The following is a 15,762-nucleotide window of genomic DNA, read 5'->3' as shown; positions in this document are numbered from 1 at the left end:
GTAGCGTAATGCTTCACCACTCGCGAGAGTTATTGTAATCGACTCTGCGCGTGCACGCCCAATACCCGACTGCAGAGACGCGTCTTTTTACGGGCATCCGCGTGCATTAACCGCCATCAAGTGCCTCCCTGTAAACGTCTCGTCGAGAGCGAATAGCTCCGGCGCGCGGCGCGAGTGTAAAGATTTAAAAGTCGAACGACGAACGCTGTATGGGGAAAAGTGCTCGGTAATATTCAGCGCGTACGTAGGAGGCGGGAGGTTTTTCTAAACGTTCATGTAACACGCGCGTACCCCGCACGATGTGATATTTATGAAATTCGATTGTGTAAAACCCGAAACGTATCTTCGAACAGATATCTAACATGTTATTTACTAAATCATTCACGACGCGTTTATCGAACAAAAGAGATATCTATCGTATTTGAATATAATAATTCTCATGGATTAAAATGATATCAATATACAAGTGACTGTAATACGGAATTGTTATAATAAATTTTGTCATATTAGCGTGCGACGCCTTTTTTATTTCGCTTACATTTCCCCTACAATTTCATTCCATAAATTGGAGAAAATCAGACATGTAAAGCCGCGGGCGCTTATCTGTAACTTCTCGATGGTACGCCTATCAATTAACATCGCATCCGAGCGACCTGGAAACTTGCGACACGGCGGCCGCGGAAAAGCCGGTCGTTGCTGCGCTGCTACATGAGTCACGTAACGGCCGAGGGCTCCTCGCTCTATCATAAACAGAACCATCCCGAGAACTTTCCGCGCCCGGGGACCGTCTTCGTAAGTAAAGACATTAGCATAGCATTCGCTACATTGCAGCTTACTGCATTAAAGCGCATGCTGGAAGGAGCGGCAGGAGAGAGCGGCGTGTCGATGCGCGAGCGGCAACGAGAGACGGAGACGCATTTATGCCAGGGGACCAGAAACTTAACCCTCTCCACGCCCACCCGGTTTTTCGAGACCCACCCGGCAATCTCGTGCACTTGAATAATTAATATTCCTCTCGCTTCGACCGCCAAGTCCAAATCGATATGTCGTTTAGTGCGCCGGAAACGCCTACGTGGCAGAATTTTTCAACTTGATAATATCAATTTGACAATCAAAAATCACAATTATCATCGAAGCTGAGCGCATCTCAGTTTCAAATACAGTTACATATCATCGACAGCAGTTAAATGTACCGAACGTGACGTGTGAACAGTTCCTCGGAATTTTATATTATGTAATATTATAACACAAGAATGAAAATATTAAATATGTAGAAATAGTTAATGAAAGATTTAATTTTAAGATATATTGAATTAAGGTATACACTTCAAGGGTAAAAAATCTTATTCTAATTCAGCAGTAATTAATTATGAAGTGCTCGTCTTGATGCATAAAATTGTGTCACTTTTGAAAATTATTTACGTAATACCCGTAATCAAATAATAACACAATCAAATATGGATTTATATTATCAAGTACGCCAATAATATTGGTATGATTGGTCAAAGCGCTGTTTGTTATACTCAATTAGGATATTATTTATAATGTCATTATTACCATCAGTATAATAAGCTCAATAATGCGAAACGTAAATTAACCCATTTTTTATAGACCAATCATTATTCGATTCACGTTACAACGTAAAATCCAATTTCTTAAATGTCCAATTTCTTAAAATTACGTAACGTTTTTTCATCTCCGCCATTATCGATTACTTCTTGATGCAGTAAGCGACAAAAACAATAACGTCGGCAATTACATCAGATCTTACGAAAGCGCTATAAACGAACGTTTGCATTGCGAATGTAACTCGGTCAATCGGTGCTCATCGTTTACCGCGCAGACACTACAGTTATCTGTTTCAGCTACAAGATATATTGCCGAGGAAAAACCATCGCGTTTTCCGATCAGAAATGATTTTACATTAACGCGATTGGAACGTTAATATTTCATGAAAGGCGCGAGCGGGGATTCTGAAATTCTGCATAATTGAGAATCGAGCATCGTGCCGTAACTACATTGTAGATCGGTTTGCGCACGGTGGTGTGCACACGTATTCATATCGATCGGCGAAAAATCGGTCGGCGCGTCTCGATCAATGAAAGTAATAGGCGCGGCTGCCGAATTTCCCCGCTCTCTGTTTTATATTCCGATACGTTAACGTGAATGCGTTTGTTTCGCAGTGCGACGTCAGAAATTTTCCTGTTCACCTTCCGCAAATCTTCACGCAAGTCACTAGCGCGATTTTAAGAAAAGTATATTTAATTATTTAATTGTTATATTTTTCATTAGATATGAAAAGCGTGTATTTGGAGGATATATCCTGAACTTATAATTTTTTAAAATTATCAATAACAATAATATAATGACTTCTTTCTGTTTACAGAAAAAAGCAACCTGCAACGTTTTTGTCGTATCATAAATCGACCCGATACAATAAATAAATTCACTTTACGAGAAAATATTTAAAAAAGTTGCACATTCGAAACACAATTTATAAAGAATTTTATCACATATCCTGTATAATCACAAACGTATCGTGAAGTTAGCATCAGCCGTACGAACATTTTGTACACATATTGATGTATAACGTTTTAGGATTTTCCGTTTTTGTTTTGTGCAGTTCTGAAAAAAACATACCAACCGATATCGAAAAAGATGTATGATGCTGATACGGCTATTCATGGGTACCGATCGAGCAAATGATATTTTACAACTTTCCCCGCCCAGGAAGAAGCATGAACTCGAAATTCAACAAATTTGATGAGATCAAATTTTTTTTATGTCACATCCGACGTCACACACGATGAAATATCTATAAAAACGAAGATAAGATATCCAAAGCGCAGTCGTATGTGAAGCGACGGCGTGGAGAGCGAAATATGAAGCACACGATACACGTAGGATATACCGAAAATCTCTGATTTTAATTTCAAGAAGAGAATTTTTTAGAATCTCGAATTTTACCCGATTTAAATATCATGGCTAAAGTGATGTTAGTCGCTCGTTCGACACATGGTGATGCAATGAGCTCGCAGCTCTCACGAACCGTGGAAAATTTTACAAATTTTTCTCCCTTTCCTTCCGCGTAAAATTTACTCTTTGCGATATAAGTCTACGTCATTTCTGGCTTTATGAGCTTTTCAATCCAGCAGCCCTGCCGCAAACGTAATGCAAAAATCCGGGCCGCCGACAGTCACGGTGGGCATTTCTTTGACGAGATCGAAAGCGGTCGAGCGAAAGGAAAGAAAATGATCGGTCGGGGGAGGGAGGGTAGAAGAGGAGAGAGAGAGAGAGAAAGAGAGAAAGAGAGAGAAAAAGCTCCGTCGTATGGTTTTCTACTACATTTACCTTTCCCCGATCTCGTCCTCCTCCAAGCCCATTGATTTTATTCCAGGCTCCCGTACGCTTTTCCCTCATATTGACGTATTCGTAGAACAACCAGAACGTTTCACGGCGAAATTGCACGCGAGGCACGACAGTCGAAATATCCAGAGAGCTCGGCTGTCACAGAGCAAGAGAGACGCGAGAGAAAAAGAGAGAGAAGAGAGAAGAGAGAGGGAGGGAGAGAGAGAGAGAGAGAGAGAGAGAGGAAAAGGTGAGAGGGGATGATGAAGTCGTCGTTTATGCTTTATATCCTATGCATGAAAATTTCGGATCCCCGAGAGTCGCTGTTATTGCGTCGGGCGAAGGAAGGAAGGAAGGAAGATCCTCGGCTTTTGGCTAGTGTGCGAGCTTACATTCTTTATGGATACAGATAGCACCGGAACCCCGGAAACCGCGGCGTACCCGCGGTATGCGGCTTACATCGTGTTAAGCCCGCGCGGGGAGGACGATGGGGAGGGGAGGGGATTTAAGGGCGAGGGAAACCGAAGGTAACGCTTCACACGCGCGCCGGAGTATGCAAAGTGTGGATGCGAAGGGTGAGAGAAAAAAAGACAGAGAGAAAGAGAGAGAGAGAAAGAGAGGGAGAGAACGAAACCCAAAGCGCGGACGAAGATGTATGTCTCGCAGACGGTTGCTCTTGGCGACACTCGGCGTATTGTGTGATTTGCGTACGAATCTGGACACGCTTGAGGTATTGTCAAATGGAATGCAAAGGCCTTTATCATCCGGTAGAAAAATGGTGCTCGATTACCTCAAGAATAATGTAAATTGACGTGATAAATTTTACGTTTCTCTGAAGATACGAGAGATATATAGAAACCATTTCACGGGATTTAGTTACGTAGCCGACGTTCTGCATAAGTTTTACATTCTAAATAAGATCGGGGTTTTAAATAAGTATGTAAAACGATAGGAATAGAAAATATGGAGTATTGAAAAATCACTTTTTAAGAGAATATCTCCTCTTTTTTTCTCATTACGTTGAAGAATATTTTATTAACGTGTAAAACTCGGATAAGATTGTAAATTACTGTCCGAGTAATATCCGACTAGATAACAAAATAGATATCTCGCGTATTTTAAATTCATACTTTTTTTTCGCGTTTTACGTATTTCACTGACCGCTTCAAGCTGCGGGAAACAAAAATAAAACAGTATTTTTAAATATATATTTAAATAACATTCGGAGGCAAATGCATTTAATATGTAATGTACGACCGAAATGTGAATGACGGCTGGAAATCCGTGCATTTCTGTTTCAAAAGAGCAAATATTAACACATATGACATTGTAATTTATTATTTAGCAAGGACAACACAAATGTTCCTATTGTTCTCGTTATTTAATGAACAAATTGCTAAAATTTAGTTGCAATTGTAGCAAAATTGGAACGTACCCCATTTATACCGTAAATGGATCATAATATATTCGTAATAGGCGGAGCTTCGCTCGGCGAAAGGCCGATACAGCATAAAAATAGCCGGTAGAAAAAGAATTCGAGAAACTTTTCGGACCATTTAGCTGTGTTTTCGCTTCGCCGCGGATAACATTACCTGGCGTCATATTTCTCTCAGTGCCCGTCGGTGCAAATAGGAATTCTGTTGGAATGACGGGAAGCGAGGGGAGACCAATACTATTACATTATGTAACGTTCGATTTGATGGCCACGCGAGCGCGCCGCGGGCTTCCATGTTCCAACACCTTAGCAATGCTATCGTTTACGACGCATATGATGCGTACATAGGTACGCTTACTCACGGTAATGTTGAAAATGGCGGTTCTTTCGAAAGCGTTCGGCGCCACGCCGAATATTACGTGCCGACTCAGCTGTGTTATATAATCGCGGATTACGCTGCTGACGTGGACCGACGAGAAAAACAGGATTTTAACTTCCAAATACGCGAGATAAGAGAGTGTAACGTCGTGCGGTACATCAAAGATGAATATCGTGTCCCAATCAGGGAACGAATTTAAATTAATCCTCGCGCACGAGAAGAAATTAGATCTCGTTGGTGAAAGATGAAATCTCCTCTCATGCAGATTTCGTCATTAAGGATAACCGCGCGCAGAGGGATATGCAGCACGCAGATACGCATTCCACGAGCGCAAATCGGACACATGTAAGTCGCATTAGGAAAATTCATCTGCGACGTCTATGACTTAATACGTTGTGCATGTTGTAGCGTGCGGCGTTCCAAAGCGACGGGCGTTAGTACTATTCCTAATTACATTTTCGCGACATATGGCCTCTCACGTCTCACGTCGACACGAAAGGAACTCTGTACGTTAGACAAATGACAAAAATAAACGCGCCGGAGCGAGATGGTGAGGAAGGCGGGAGGAAGAGGGAAAGAGAGGGAGATTTTCTTCCCTTTTTTTTTTACTCTTATGTGTAATTGCACGCGAAGCGGCGCCGTAACACGTGGGACAAGAAGAAGAGTAATGGAGCGTTTGTGTCGCCGTTTTTACAGGCTTGACTCGTACACATAGCTCGTAAACAAAAAGGACAGCGAGACGAAAAAACGAGGCGGACTGGCGCGTGTTGTAAAAGGTACACCCGCATCGTGACGTCAACCTTAAGCTCCCTTACCGAATGCCGGCGGAGTGACACGGGAGAGGGAAAAAAAAACGTTTTTGGTACGCGGACCGTGATATCGCGCGACTGAATTTCTGATTAAATCGCGTTACCAGGAAGACCGAAATATTCGGATGCACGGAGCGGCGCAAAAATGACGCGTCGATTTATTCGAGAAACGAAAAAAAAAAAGTATTATACATTGCGATTACTTTGCGAGCGTTCGCGCAGCGGGAAAAATAATTCGCAAACGATAATCCAGTGAAACGAAAATTAAAATTTCCAGTTTATTACCCTACGTATTAATTAATCTTGTTCAAAATTCAAACGTACATCTGCAGCAAATTATGCGTTTATACTCATTATTAAATGCAAAATTTACTCTACTCTTGTCGAGCCTCTCGCATAAAAGCGAATTGATTTGCACTAAATTATTATACGACTACCGGAAATTCTGTAACATCCAGCTTAGACCAGCTTGCAACATCGATCGCTGTAATCCGATTATGATCATGTATTTATATTCTATAGATAGAATTATCTATGAGGTAAGTAATACATATAAAAATTAATAGATCGGGTCGTTGAATCTGATTTAAATTCGAATTGTGCTTTGATCCAAACATTAAATTAAACTCAACTTGTGCTTTGATCCAAACATTAACATTAAATTTTATATAAAATTATATTGTTTTATATATACAGGGTAATCAATAAGGACTGTGAAAGATTTTAAGTGACTCCTCACATTAATTCAAGACAAAAACTTCATATGACCATAAATCCGAAACAACTTATATTAATTTGAAAAAATACAAAGTGTCAAAATTGAAGAAAAAAATATTTTTATGTTGAACACACACAACGTTTCATTGAAATAATCCGAATGGTTTTCGAAACTTAAAAGGAAAAGGAATTTTTTTCAACTTTGAATGTAAGGAATCATCCCTTAAAATCTTTTAGAGTACTTAACGACCCCCTCATATATGCAACAACATGTAAAAACGTGTATTTGGAAAATACGTCACATTGTTTCTTTTGCAATCGTACCGGTACTTTTAACGCGCGCGCGATATGCGCATATTGATATTATTTTCCAGCTCTTCTTTATGCGTCACTTGAGCGGATTGTCGATAAGCCTATCGACGATACCGTGCAACAGGTGTATTCTTCTTCGTTTGTTGCGAAAGATGATACCGCGAAGAAAGTTTAGCGGTAACATATTTTTGATAGCGGAGACACACGTTTCGAACTTGTACCGCTGACAGGTATAGTATATACAAACACGCAGGGTACAATTAAATATATTTTGTGATTTTGTTTAATATATCGCGCACGCAAACTTGGAAGCAAAGCTCCGACGCATGTAGCTTTCAAATAGTGCTTTTTCAATCTATCCTTCTTCTAGGATTGAAACATTCGCTTTGTTCGCATAAAGGTAGAAATCATTATACTGAAAATCATTATACAATCTCAAAAACTGTAATTCAATGTTTTCTGAATGAACTTGTTTCATTAGAAACATCAAGTAGAATATAATACTTTTCGTTTGTGTTCGCACCTCGAAGCGAGACAACGGATATCTATCTCTAGGCGGTTCGGTAACTCTATCAAGCAACAGGTATTGCATTCTTTTTCCGTCTCACTTAAATCGTGTTTGGTAAATCGAGTGAACGGGCGACGATCGATGATTCATATCGCGAGTGCGATGCTCGTGAAAAAAAAGCGCCACGGTTCAGCTGACAAAAATTGTCGGGCGTTTATGGGTGCATATTAATTAGCAGCATAGGAAAAAAAACCGTCTATTAAATTATTCTGCGTCATTTTAAAGTCATTGAAAATGTTATCGTTACAATTCTATGCGCCGCGTGGCAGGTTTTAATTCACGTATTAATGGAACTGAATGAAAAATGCCGGAAGTAATTCCGCAGTGCAGGACTTGGACGCACCAGAAAACGCTTTAAATCGTGGTTAAATATTCCATTATCCATCCATCAGCGATCATTCTCATTCCAATCCGACGATTCGATAACAAATGCATTCACGCGTACCGTCAATACAGACGAGTTGAAGTTTTACGGTCTATAACCTGTGTTTGTATGAAGTATTAGCGCGCACGCGTTGTTGATCGATATATATGCGCATAATTTAGCTGTTGGACGGCACAGCAGATTTTATGGGTCGCATAAAGTTCCACGATGGAAGGTTAAAAGCGTTCCATCCAATTTTTAGGCATCGATCGAAGCAGATAACTTATGCATTTGCCATAACAAAAGATGTAATGGCTCGTATTTACGCCACTTCACAGAATATCCAAAAAATCAATCAAGTAAAATTCCAAGAAGTTATTACTCATGTTTATGTATGTACTGCACAGACATATAGCTTCAAAAAACTCACATAAAGCTACAATAAATTTTTATTATTTAAAATTATTTAGATTTAAGAGAGAAAAGATTAAGTATCACTTTTATCTGCTACAAACAATTATTGCTCTCTTTAAATCGGAATCTGTGTATTGTTTATTGTAATCTTTATAACTGCGATAATCATCGAGTATTTACTGTATTTCGCTGATTCCGATTTAGAGAGTAGGATTTCCAATTTTTCGAGGAATTTAAATATCTTTTCCGTATACTGTATATTTATAAAGATGCACTATTTTACTCCAAAAAGTAATTTGCCCTCGATACTTGATTTAATAGGCTTTGGACTGACGTTAAGTCTTGACGATTAGCTACACGGAAGGGCGGAGTTTAGAAACAAAGTTGAGTCCTTTGGGATAGCAAAGGATTTCCCAGGACTTTGGTCGTTTCATGGTATCAGCTCCGTTGATCGAAGATTGTTTAAACTCTCAACTCCGCACCTTGTCTTTACGAGGTGCGATCAGCTTTCTAAGCGTGAAAATGTCAAGAGATGTTTAATATATTCACAAAACAATGTGCTATTATTTCTATTATATCATTCATGTGAGAAGAGTTCAGAATTATTTTTCTTACATTATTCTCCACTTATTATATATAATATTAAAAAAAAAGGATATTACAAGCCTCATTTACGTACAATAACTTTGTTAATACTTAATATTTTAAATTAAAAACTTAATAATTACACTCGTCAATATGTTATTCAATTGATTTTAAACTCAAAATTATAAAACATTTATTACTTAGAATGTTATTAATAAAAATGTAACGACACTGCGTCAACAATGCGTCAAAAAGAAACAGAAGTAATCCTAATTTGTTTTATTCTCGAAAACAAAATAAGTTAACTCAATAGATACATTTATCGTTAATATTTTATCTTTCAATTTTTATTTTTATTCTTTATTTTTAATGTTGCTATATATATTTATTTGTGAAATTATTTTGCACGTGCAAAGAATAATCCAAAATAGAAAAACGTATAAGAGAAGAATGCATAATTAATTTCATGGCAAGCGTAGTAGAATAGATTATTATTGTATAATATAGCGACCTGATTAACGACCGTTATTAAGTAGCGTTCTGTAGGCACACATTTATAAAACAGTAATGGCAACGCGTTACGGATAATTAAATTTCACAAAAACATAGCCGCGAGGTATTCCTGCGTTCCTCGATTTTGCACATCGAGTTGGAATACACGCTAGCTCAACCTGTGACGGTTTCCAGGAAACCTTTAGAATTACGTGAGAGAAAGTGATAATTGAATTTGGTGGAAATTTGATAGAATGCAAGTGCAATGCGAAATGCTCGATAAGAAATTAATGTGAATTAGCTTAGTACGAAAAATGGTAAATCGTTAGATCGTTTCGATCGTGTGTACACCCACAGAAAAGATTTTTGGACCTAATACTATTACTCTTCGATCTATTAATATATAAAATAGCATCGATATAGCGCCAATCATATTCAATATCAAAGAAGGAATATTTTATTCTTAAATGAAAAGTTCTTAAATCTAGAATAAAATGACTTCTGATGCTATTTTATTCATTTTCTTAGAATGTATTTGGTGACAATGTTATGATATTCTAGATTTAAGAATAGACCGGTCTGAAGATGGAAATTTCTGATTTAATCTTAATCTTGTTTTATTTTTATACTACATGAGGTTGTAATAAGATTAAATATGTCAAGAATATTTTTTTGTCTTAGTATCAGAAATCCTTTCTGAAAGGGTATGTGTAAAGGACGCGGTATCAAATTTTATTTTTTAAAAATTAAAATTATCAGTATATAATAAATAATAATTTTAATAACTTTAATACAATTTACCGTAAGAATTAAAAAATTTATAAAGTGTTATTTAATCAGAACATATTTTTAGAGCAAACATGTACATGAACATGTGCAGGAGCGCGTTTTAAAAGACTATCCATGCAAATGCGGGTATTACGGAATTCCTCGGAATCGGGAGAAACAAAGCAGGACTGCTATTAACGGCATAAACTGCTCGTCAAATGGCGTTATCGAGAGAACTACAGGCTGGAATTGGAACAAAACTGCATTTGCTAGAAATGCGGGAAAACATACGCCGTGCATACGTTCGCAACGTCCTTAACGGCTCGCTGTTTCTGAATATAGAAATACCAAAGTTATTACATAAGCGCATTGCACAACTTTTAAGAACGGGCAAGAAGTATAATTAAATTTCATTTGCCTCTCCTGTAACCGAACGCGTCGTCGTCGTTTGTGACGTCGTTGGAAGCGCACGAAAATTCCTGTCCTACATAAAAAACGAGAGGGAATTTCAAAATGCAAACGCCAAGAAACGATTTTATGCGTCGTTCACGCGACTATATGGACTCCCGAGGAATAACATTTTCGCGGCCGTTTCTACGCGCGCCGTGTGCGAATAGTAGCCGTGTCAGCGGTGCGCCGCGTCTCGCGGTCGTTTAAATAAAAGCCATTTAAATAAAATGGCTTCTAATGCAAGCCATCTGTCTTTGGAAGAAGCGCTTTTATCTTCCCTTTCGTTCACTTCCCTACGCGACCCTGTTTCGCAGAGTAAAAGCTCATGACACGCATCGCACATTTAGTCCCGTTTTATGCAGCCAGTCTTGACGTTGCTAAATCGTCCAATCTGCACGACGTTATTTAGAGACTTCCTGCACGAAACTACTTAATTAAAGTCTTCCTTAAAGGATGCTTTGCGTGTACGCGGGTATACGCGGGTATCCTAGATTAAGGCATGCCATGCGAGCAATTCTCTTTGGAACGTTTCGTCTGTGCTTAATAAAAAATATGTCTCGTTATTTTGCTGGTTAAAGATTTACGATTGATTAGTCAAACAAAATTGGAGGTTTCTCTTGTTCCAGTCAACAGTTATTAAAAACGGTATTTTATAATATGATAATTATAATTTATAAATTGTTACTTTTACCGTTTTTCTACTGAGTGATATTAAAATAATCATTAAAATAATATTTCAGAATGAAACTTTTTACAATTAACACGTTCGGTTGTATAAAATATGTAAAACAGTGTAGTTAAAATTATTTGCTACGGTCATAACAGCTAGGTGAGTTAACGGTTAACGGATGAAATTACCGAGAACAAAATACCACCGAGACACACCCAGCTCGCAGTTGTAGAAATTTCTCGGAATTCATTATCGTTTTAATAACACGTTTATAGACCCTCGTACCCGACACGTGTTGTTAATTTTTCTGAAATGCTAATGATCTTAATTTAAAAGCCTCGGATAGCTGCAATTTTACATTACCCAGTTACATTATCAATTGAAACAATATTAAATGTTATGTTAAAAATTATCGCCGAGATGAATGTAATACTTCCGCGGAAACTGCAAATAAAAAGAAACTCCAACCATGCTTATTATTAAAGCTCGCTTGATTAACGATAATTTATGAAACATAAAATTTCATATTATCAAGGGAAATGATTTTCACACGCAATGGATAACAATTATTCTGCGAAATTCTTTGATAGCTGTAACAGTAATCGAACGTTAACTTTTTCCATATAGATCGTTCCTGGCTGACGCATTCATGTGTATCTCCGTGCGTTGGGGCGCGCTAAGCTAAAAGCACGACTACTGGCAGGTGGCTACACCCGGTAGTATCTAGTACCTGAGGATAATGCCGGGGAGGCATGCTTAATATTAACAGGATGCTATAGAGACCGCGCGTGTTGTTCCTACGTAATTTCCTCCTAAACGTACTAAGGGATGCCCATGCATATTTCAGAACGGCAGATACGAGAGCACGAATGCGTATCCTTGTGCGAGCGTGTTGTACACAGGGTGCCCTAAATTCTATCTTATTTCTAGGCCTCTTTCCTCCTAATTTGGTTTCCTGTACTTCTTGAAATATACGTCGCGATACTTTCCGGCTTACAATTTACTGAAGATCTAAAGAATTTTTTGAAACTCGAATTCAGACACGAATAAATGAGCTTGGTATCAAATAAGCTTCAGTAAATCTGAATTTGGAAACTTAATATAAGTTATCGAAGCGTTTAATCGAAATATTGCCCAATCTAATCTTTGTTAAGATATACGGAAAGATTTAAATTGTATCCGGATGTTCAAAGTACGGGTAATTTTGACACACCCTGTAGACAATACCGCGGCGTCATTAGACGACTCGATATCGCGTGGAGTAGATGCTTTGCTAATCACCACGAAACGTCTGATACTGACATTTATTCAGGCAGGAATCAGAATTACATTCCAGAATTACACATTCCATATCATGCGTATTTACATGTCTCTTGTCGCAAACACAGTTATTTTGTTTGCTACGATCCATGTTGACGATTGACAACGTATTGATAATTGATTAGTATTGCTGTATACATATAAGATGAGATTATTTTACAGCTGCAGTTCGAACAAAAATCGCTAAGCCAAAATATTTCATGCACACAGTTCTCTTTAAACGTACTAATATAAAAAAATTTATTTTAAAATAATAATAATAAATATATAGTAATATAATGATAAAGAAGCAATATACAAAAATTTTCATTTGTTATATTAAATTTGTTTAAACATTATTCATTGTATAAAATTTGTAAAATTTAATTTTAAATTTATTATGTTAAATTAATTTAGAATTACGTGTATTAATATATGTTATGCATGTTCCACATGTCTTTTTATTATAATTGCAATGATAAATACAGATAAAATTTTCGATAAAATTTAATTATTACCTTTACCCTGAACTTTGAAATACTAAAATATAGCATTATTACGTGTCATTATCTCTCTGCAAAAGCATTTTACTGTAATACACATTGCACATAAATTCACATTAATTTCTGTACGAGTAAAATCAGATATTAATTAATTGAGCGCCGTGAATTAGTATTAAAAACTGATCCGCTCGAATTATATTATTAATAAACAATCCGCAAGACGAGTCTGCGAAAATCAGTCAGCGAAATTACAGATTTTCCCGTAAAACTTCCGATACGGAATAATAATCTTACGTACGCTACGACGATGCATGCCGCAGTTGCAGCTGCAGCCGGTCGTGAGGAAACTGGCGCACGTGTTCCGCGGTGTTTCTGGCGTGCCGACTTATTTCACTATTTTATTAGATTAAATATTCACGAGGGACGCGATAGCAACAACGGCGAGCCGTAGAAAAACACAGTGAAATACGGCGCGGGCCTCCGGCTGCAAGGCTGCGGCGTTATCGCGTAAGGAATACAGGTCATTGTTGCATCTTTAATACGTTGTACAAAAGCGGCACATGAATAAGTTGAACTTCGTCGCTTCAGCGTGAAACCACAGCAGCGCGGCGTTTTTATCACCGGCATTTCAACTCTCGAATACATCACGCGCATCGACAAGTGCACCTTGACTGTAAGGTTTTTATATTTGCGATTGTAAAGTAAGAATTCTGATACGCTGTTTATCGCGTACTATCGTGCTAGGATTTGTCGATCCTCAGCAAAGTGTAAACAGTTCTGTAATATTTTTTGTCGCCATTTTACGATTTTTTTTTATAGTGAACCCCTATTATTTATAGAATAAATATACAGCACAAACAAAGAAATAAAATACATTTGAAAATCTAAATTTCTGTTTATAAGAAAATCGCTTTTCTCGTTGATTTCTTATTCTTGATGTGAATATAAGTTATCTATTGCATATTTTATATTTAATTGTTTTTCAAATTCCTTTAATTGCTTTTCAAACAGTTTATCAGTTATTAATAAACTTTGTCCGTTTCGAAACAAAGCTTGCATATTCTTCAACTATCAGGATATATTAATAAATCACGCTACACATTCGAATTAACGTGTCTGACTCTTACTTTAAAATACGAGTTTTTTTTTTTAAGTAGAATTGCACTATAATGTTCATAACTTTGAGATTTTCAGCATTTGCCTTAATATTATAACTTCATAGTAACATTTTCATAATGCTTAAACAAACCAAGTTGATGAAACTTTCAATTTCCTATGAAAAAAAATTTAGAAAGCATTCATGTACCCTAATTTATATTATGTCTATAATAACAGAGTAATATATGTATGTATAATGAAAGTAAAAAATAATAGTCATGCAGCATTTTCATGGTACTGGTAATCTTAGAAAAATTACGACGTTTACGTCAAGAATTTTATGATTTAACGTTTAGCTCTTGTCTTGATGTGGTAAAATATTATACCGCTAACAACCTCTAATGAATGAAAACAAATGGCAGACACACATGCAATGCTTCATAGTTGACACGCATTTGCCATATAATAACACCCTACAGATTTTGTTATGGATGGTGCATGCGTGGCCGTCCGTATCGCAATAACAAAGTAACAAAATGTTTCAATGAAAATTGACGTTCGTTACTTGGCTTAATATATCTGCGCACGTGACGACACGTACTGTGCCGTTGAATCTCGTGTTGCGCGAAATCATTTTTTTTTCGCATTCGCGAAATTAACCTGACGCAATTTATTTGAAAGTGCAATTAATCTTATCGAATCTAACGCAAACAAATCCGTAGTAATTTTATTATGGAAATGCTAATTCGAAACTCAGCCTACGAAGTAAATTTTCAATTTACTCGAAGAATTATATAAAACAGAAGAAATGAGATTGTTTACGCAAAAATACTCTGCACTCGTAAAAATCGAATTGGCATAATTCTGCATTGTTCGCGCATTGTGACTTTATACATATGTGTATGAAATTATCTCATGGACAACTCTGCTCAACGATAAGAATTATCCTAAACGAAAGTGAATGAAATTGACGAAATAAGTTATAAGAAGCGAACGTGCCACATTATTTACTGCTAGTTAGCATAATCACGATGCCTACATTAGTTATTAAGGAGTAAACATCTTATTAAGGGTTCTGTCCTGGCACGCTACGCTTCCAGTCTGAATTTAATGGCGGCGGAACGAAATGGCTTTTCAGGCCATTTCGCTAAAGCTCGTTATCGCGTTAACGATCGGAGCGCCTATTTCGTACATTTCGGGCTTTGTCACGACTGCATCTTATCACGACCCCGGGAGAAGGAGAACGAGATATACAGCGATAATTACTTTATGGATATCTTCAAAATTACTCAAATTAGAAAGAAATAGATTTTATACAAGCGCGACGTACATTGCCCGAAGAATATCGCAGCTCCATTTTTATATGCGTGAAATCTTGATTCCCTAAACACAAAAATACTTTTATTTTTCGTAGTAAGCATTACTGTAATTTATGCTAAAAATTTGGGTCACGATCGCTTTCACAGATCCAGTTTGATAAATTTGCTTTTAAAATATTTTTCTGTATATCTAGGACATCCCTATATCTCGCCAGTGTACATAAAGTGCAGT

At 37.3% G+C, this 15,762-nt stretch overlaps 1 protein-coding gene across 15 annotated transcripts in view; it reads right to left on the bottom strand.

Moving 5' to 3' along the window:
* Positions 1-15,762, bottom strand: part of LOC105831519 (lachesin) — a 268,879-nt gene that overhangs the window by 11,891 nt on the left and 241,226 nt on the right. The gene's annotated exons all lie outside the window — the stretch shown is intronic.

Source organism: Monomorium pharaonis, chromosome 3, assembly GCF_013373865.1.
Source record: "Monomorium pharaonis isolate MP-MQ-018 chromosome 3, ASM1337386v2, whole genome shotgun sequence".
Lineage (NCBI taxonomy): Eukaryota > Metazoa > Arthropoda > Insecta > Hymenoptera > Formicidae > Monomorium > Monomorium pharaonis.
The sequence above is the reverse complement of the archived record's forward strand: the minus strand, read 5'-3'. Positions and strand labels throughout refer to the sequence as shown.